The sequence below is a fragment of the Chrysochloris asiatica genome, unplaced genomic scaffold (assembly GCF_000296735.1).
Source record: "Chrysochloris asiatica unplaced genomic scaffold, ChrAsi1.0 scaffold00166, whole genome shotgun sequence".
NCBI lineage: Eukaryota > Metazoa > Chordata > Mammalia > Afrosoricida > Chrysochloridae > Chrysochloris > Chrysochloris asiatica.
In genome coordinates, this window is record NW_006408684.1 from 3,617,873 (window position 1) to 3,625,067 (window position 7,195).

At 40.3% G+C, this 7,195-nt stretch overlaps 1 protein-coding gene and 1 pseudogene across 1 annotated transcript in view; one reads left to right on the top strand and one right to left on the bottom strand.

Annotated features, from left to right (window-relative positions):
* The window catches only part of LOC102812340 (RNA-binding protein 33-like), a 163,970-nt gene that overhangs the window by 109,290 nt on the left and 47,485 nt on the right, over positions 1-7,195 (bottom strand). The gene's annotated exons all lie outside the window — the stretch shown is intronic.
* LOC102840260 lies at positions 3-593 on the top strand (annotated as a pseudogene).

Genomic DNA, 7,195 nt, shown 5'->3' on the forward strand with positions numbered 1-7,195 from the left:
TTTGTAAAAGCTGCATTGTAAGACATTTTTACTATAGCAACAGATGTCCAAAATGCAACATAGTAGTACATCAGACACAGCCTCTTTATAATATAAGGTTGGATCGACAGTTACAAGACATAGTGTACAAATTAGTGATCAATCTAGAGGAAAGAGAAAAAAAGCAAATGCATGATTTCTATAAAGAAAGAGGTCTAGAAGTGCCTAAACCTGCTGTGCCACAGCCAGTTCCTTCAAGCAAAGGAAAATCTAAGAAATCCCTGGAATCAGTGTTCCGTATTCCTCCCGAACTTGACATGTCTTTATTACTGGAGTTCATTAGTGCTAATGAAGGCACAGGACATTTTAAGCCTCTGGAAAAGAAGTTTGTCTGAGTTTCAGGAGAAGCAACTATTGGGCATGTAGAAAAATTCTTCAGAAGAAAAATGGGTCTTGATCCAACTTGTCAGGTAGATATCATCTGTGGTGATCACCTGTTGGAGCAATATCAAACTCTAAGGGAAATCCGACATGCAATAGGGGATGCAGCAATGCAGGATGGTTTACTTGTCCTTCATTATGGTCTTGTGGTTTCTCCTCTGAAAATAACTTGAAGATTCTAGAAGTCATATGAGGAGAGAAACAAAGTAAGGAGGCTTTTGCAGGACTGCATCTCACCAAAGATTTCTATGAAACATGTAATTGCTACCAGTGTGTGCTCTTTGAGTTATAATTTATCTCTTTTAGCACCAAGAACCACTGCATTTATAAGTACAATTTAGAATGATGGAATGCACTATTTTACTAGAGACTCTATATTAAAAGCATTCCTAGCTCAGGGGAAATTTCTAAAACAATGAATTAAAAAATTCCTTTGATTTAAAATGCTTTGACATTAATTTTGCTTCCATATATCTGAAGCAAATCGGTTAACTGTTCTTCATTGAGCCATATCCCTTTCATGTTGGTGGCTGGGATTCTTAAAGGAATGGGTCAGTCATCCTTTTGGAAAAGAAGGATGCTTGTGAACTGAAGATACAAAATCAGTCTGTTTAATTCTAGAGTGTGCTCTCAGACAAAGACCAAAACTTGGCCATGTTTACATATTGCCATAATATTTCCAACTTTTTTTTGTGTGTAATATTATCAACACTACTAAATGAATGTTGCTCAATTCTAAAATGAATGAATTAGCATTTTTCTGTGTGAATAGACTGTCTCCTATCAAGTTTATGGACCATGTCATAAATCTTCAGTATAAAACTTCTTTAATAAAGTCTATGGCAAAGTGACTCTGCTAAAAAAATTAAAAAAAGAAAAGAAAAACAATCAACATAATTCAGAATATAAACAAGTACATGAGATAAAGTCTTGCCATCTTTACTTCTAAGGAGCATTCTGGCTATATTTCTTCCCAGACAGATTTCCTGATTCTTCTAGCAGTCTGTAGTATAGTCAATACTCTTCACCATTATTCAATTGCATCAATTCTTCTTTGTTCTTCCTTAATCACTGTCCAGCTTTAACATGAGCATGGGGTGACTGAAAATGCAATTGCTTGGGCCAGGCCCACCTTAGTCTTCAAAGGGATTATCTTTGCTCCTAAGTGTTGTCAAGTCAGTTCCAATTCACAGAGAACTGACTTTCCCCGTTTCCACAGAGCGACTGGTGAATTTGAACCACCAACCTTGCAGTTCAGTGCTTTATCCTATAGTGCCATTCCAGGACTTTAAAGGAGTTCTTTGCAGTAAATTTACCAAGTATAATGACTTTCTGATTGTTACTTCTGAGGTGTCCACTGTGGAACCAAGTACAATGAAAACTTTAACAACTTCAATCTTTTCTAGAGTTATTGTGATGTTGCTTACTGGTCCAATTCTGAGAATTTTTATCATATTTATGTTGAGGTGCAATTCATATTAAATCCTATTCAGTTTCACAAAGCAAGACTATGCCAACTGCATATCACAGGTTATTAATAGGCATCTGCCAATTCTACTGTAGTGTTCCTCATCATATAGGCCAGCTTCTCAAATTATCTGGTAGCACACAAATTGAATTAAGTATAGTAAAAGGACATAACCCTAATTTTAAACCATGGAGTAGTATTTGTTCTGTTTGAAAGACAGCCTCTTGGTCTAAAAGGGAGCTTCAAATAGTTCATGGAAAAATTGAATTAAAAGATATTAGCATTTTTTCATGAACTTTTTGAAGCCCCTCATATATACAGGTTCCACGTGAATAGAATAAAGTGTTCTGGAATTTCCATTCTTCACAATGATATGTATAATCTGTTATAATTTACACAGTCAAATGCTTTTGCAAAGTCAATACAAAAACATGTCTTTCTGACATCAACAATATCCCTCATGAAACATCCTCTTCTAGACCTAGCAGTCAGCAGTTCATACTCACCAGATGCTTCTCAGAAACCCTATATATACAAGATCACTGTGACTCGGAACCACTCGATAGCACCTGACAACAACATACAAAACCAACAACCAACATCACTCTCAAAAGAAAGAAACTGAAACCATTTTATTATAGACAAGGATGCCTTTCATCACCACTTCTATTCAATATTGTGATGGAAGTCTTAGCCAAAGCTATAAGGCAAGAAAGTGAAATTAAAGAAATCCAAACTGACAAAAAAGTAGAACTCTTATTTGCAGAAGAAATAATCCTATACAGAAAAAATCCTAAAAAAATCATTAAGAAAATTATTGGAACTCATTGAAAAATTCAGCAAAGCGTCAAGACACAAGATCAGCATACAAAAACCAGTTGGATTCCTTTATACTTACTATTAAAAAAAGATCTGATCCCTGGCCTGGGCTGCTGGATTCAGGGCGCCGGTGGAAGGTGGGTGCCCAGAGGTTGCTAGGCCCTAGCCCTCCCCTGTGAAAGCCTGGATCTACCCCACATACACCCAGAATGAGTACTGGGGTGTTGGGGAGAGGTGTCTGGAGCTCTGCAAATTCCTCAAGTCCCCTAAGTCCTCCAAGGCTTCCACAGAGCACTTGGGAATCTGCACTCAGCAGGCAGGTGGGTGGGCTGATAGGAAGGCCAATAGGCTAGAGAGATCAGATAGGCAGCAGGCCCGCAGGCAGTGTGAAGGGATTAAGCAAGAGCCCCCATTTGAGGCCCCAACAGGACCACAGGTTCCAGATGCCACAGGCCTTACTGCACAGACCTACTGGCGCCCTAGCCGGATCAAAACAAGCTTTAGTCCCAGGGCTACTGCCCAGCTGCATGCAATCCTCCCCCAACCAACCAGGTATCTGTACACAGCGCCAACTCCCTTCCACCCCCCAGCTCCAGCATCCCTCTGGCAGCTCACCCCCTCCTGTCAGCTTCAATTCCTTGGTGACTGCAGTGACACCCGGATGCTCGCACCTAACCCTGACCTTTACAGCAAGGCAAACAGAGAATCAAAAGACCTATAGAAAGAAAACTTGTAAAACACTACTACAAAAGAGACTTACAAAAATGGAAGATTATATCCTGGTGTGGCGCTGTGGGTTAATGCGCCAGACAGCAAAGCCGTTTGAACTGCAAGGTTGGTGGTTCAAGCTCACCAGCTGCTCCTTGGAAACCCTATACAGGGTCTCGTCTCTATGGGTCAGAATCAACTCCACGGCACTTAACAACAATCATGCTGATGGAGAGGAGGGAGTACAGTGGTTCCATACCATGAACACTGGGTTTCAAACCAAAAGATTCGCAGTTCAACACCCCTCCCCACAACAAGCCACTCTGCAGAAGAAAGATGACGCTTTCTGCTCCTTTCAAGATTTAAACCTCTTAAGCCATATACAGGGTCCCTATGAGTTGGAACTGACTCCATAGCACTTAACAACAGTAACAACACAGATAAGAAGACTCACGTTATGAAAATGTCAGAAGTACCCAGGGCAATTTATATATAATGCATTCCTAATCCAGATGCCAATATCATGCTTTAAAGAGATGGAAAAATGAATCAAGAATTTAATATGACAAGGAAAGAGACTTCTGTAAGCAAAGCATTACAAAAAAAAAAGAACAAAATAGAAGGCCTCTAACTTCCTGACCTCGAAACCTTCTACACAACCACAGTAGTCAAAACAGCCTAGTGTGAGTACAACAAAAGACACAGAGATCAATGAAACAGAATTAAGAACCCAAAAGTATACCCATCCACCTACGCTCTGCAAACTGAACAAATAATCCGAGAAGTTGGATTATATGAAGAAAAATGTGGTGTCAGAATTGGAAGAAGACTTATTCACAACTATGCAGATGGTACAACCTAGCTTGCTGAAAGTGAAGAGGACTTAAAATAGTTACTAATGAAGATCAAAGACCACAGGTTCAGTATTGGTTGCATCTCAATGCAAAGAAAACAAAAATCCTCACCAGTGGACCAAAAAGCAACATCTGTATACATGGACTAAGGTGCGCCTGACCCAAGCCATGGTATTTTCAATAACCTCATGCAAAAAGCTGGACAGTGAATAAGGAAGACCATAGAAGAATTGATGCTTTTGAGTTTACAGTATTGGAGGAGAATTCTGAAAGTGTCATGGGCTGCCAAAAGAACCAACAAATTCATTTTGGAAAAAGTGCAGCCAGAGTGATCCTTGGAGGCCAAGATGGCCAAACTTCATCTCTCATACTTCGAACATGTTGTCAGGAGGGACCAGTCGCTGGAGAAGGATATCATGTTTGGTAAGGCGGAGGGTCAGAGTTTAAAAAGAGGAAAACCCCCAGCGAGATGGACTGGCCAAGTGGCAGCATCAATGGACTTCTGCTGTGCATAAGGTCGCTATGAGTTGGTACCGACTCGATGGCACCTAACAAAAACAACAACATAAATGGAGACCTGTTGGGGTGCTGTGGGTTAATGCACTGCACTGCAAAGTCATCTGAGCCACACAGTTGGTGGTTCAAGCACATCAGTTGCTCCTTGGAAACCCCTATACAGGGTCGCTATAGGTTGGAACCAACTAGATTGCACTTAACAACAATGACATATAAATGGAGAAAAGACTTCATTTTGCTCAGATCAACCATCAACACTCATGGAAGCAGCAGTCAAGAAATCAATGGCAAATCTGCTGCACATGGCCTTTTTAATGTGTTGAAGAGAGCAAAGATGTCAGCTTGAGAACTAGGGTGCGTCTGACAAAAGCCATGATATTTTCAATAACCTCATACACACGCGAGAGTTGGACTGTAGACAACCAGAACAGAATAGAAGAATTTGAGTTATGGTGTTGAAGGAGAATATTAAAAGTACAAAGGACTGCTAAAAGAACAAACAGATCTGTGTTGGAAGAAGCACAGCCATAGTGCTCCTTGGAAGCCAGGATGGCCAAATTTCATCTTATACTTCAGACATATTATCAGGAGGGGCCAGTCACTGAAGAAAGATATCATGTTTGGTAAAGTGGAGGGTCGGAGAAAAAAAGGAAGGCTGCCCCCTGCCACCATCACCCACCCAACAAGGTGAATTGGCACAGTGGCAACAATGATGGGCTCAGGCGTAGCATCGATTGTGAGGTTGGCTCAGGATCAGGCACTGTTTCATTCTGTTGTGCACAGAACTTCTATGAGTCAGTACTGACTTGATGACACCTAAAAAATGCATTACATGGGAAAGAGATCGGCTCTTCAACTAACATTGCTGGCAAAACTGAAAATCCATTCACAAATGAATGAAGCAAGACTCATATCTTATACCATATACAGAAACAAATCCAATGTGGATTAAAGACCTAAATGTAATACCTAGGATTATAAAGATCATCAATGAAAAAATAGGGACAAACTTGGGGGAATATAAATGTACTATCAAACATAACCAAAAACATAAAGAGCAGAAAAGAAAATAAGATGACTGGGACCTCCTAAAAAATTAGACACTTGTATCAAGGGATTGCATCAAAAGAATAAATAAGAGAACCACAGACTGGGGAAATAAACTGCCATGAACCTATCAGACAAGGAGCTACTGTCTAAAATGTATAGAACCATTCAACACCTCAGTAAGAAGGCAATCCAATTTTTAAAGGGGCAAAAGACATAAGCAGACACTTAATCAGAGAAGACATTCACTCAGCCAACAAATATATGAAGAAATGCTAACGATCACTAGTCATTAGAGAAATGCCAATCTAAACAACAATGAGATACCATCTTACCCACATGTTAACAGCAACGTTCAAAAACCCAGAAAACAACTAATGTTAGCAAAAGTGTGGAGACACTGAGCCCCTTCCCTATATTGCTGGTGGGACTGTAAAATGGTTCAATCGCTGTGGAAAAAAGAATGGAACTTTCTCAAAATCTTGAAATAGAAATACTGTATGACTCAGCAATCCCTCTGCTTAGTATAAGGCCTCTAGAAATAAAAGCCATCATACAAATAGATATATGCACACCCATGTTCATTACAGTATTATTTACAATAGCAAAAAATGGAGACAGTGTAGATGCCCAGCAGTAAAAGAATGGTTATAGAAACTTTGCTACATACACACAATGGAGTATTACACAGCACTGAGGAATAACAACAGCCTCATGTTTCTCCCAAAGAGCAACTGGTGGATTTGAACAGCTGATCATTCCATTAGCAGCCCAACACCTAACCCACAGAGCCACAGAGTTCCTGATAAAATACACAATATAGACTCTCAGAGCTCTGGTAACATAGTAGCTAAGATTTGGGCGGCTAACCTCAAGGTCAAGCAGTTCGAAACTACCAGCTCTTCCACGGGGGAAAGATGTGGCTATCTGTTCCCGTATAAATTTACAGCCTCGGAAACCCTAGGCAGGGTCGGTATGAGTTAGAACCGACTTCACAGTACATTACCACCACCACTGAGAATATATATGTGGCGCTGTGGATTTTAATGCGTTGAACTGCGAAGTCAGTTTGATTTGCAAAGCTGGCAGTTTAGACTTATCAGCTGCAACTCAGAAACCTTATACACTGTTGCTATGTGTTGGAACCAACCCGACAGTACTTAACAACAACAACTGAGAATATGGAGTCCTGGTATGGCACTGTAGGATAAAGCGCTGGACTGCAAGGTCAGTTTGAACCACAAGGTCAGCAGTTCCAACTCACCAGCCGTTCCCTGGAAACCCTATACAGGGTCACTATGAATTGGAACTGACTCAACCGTACTTAACAACCACATCAAATGAGAATACATAAACTATATAT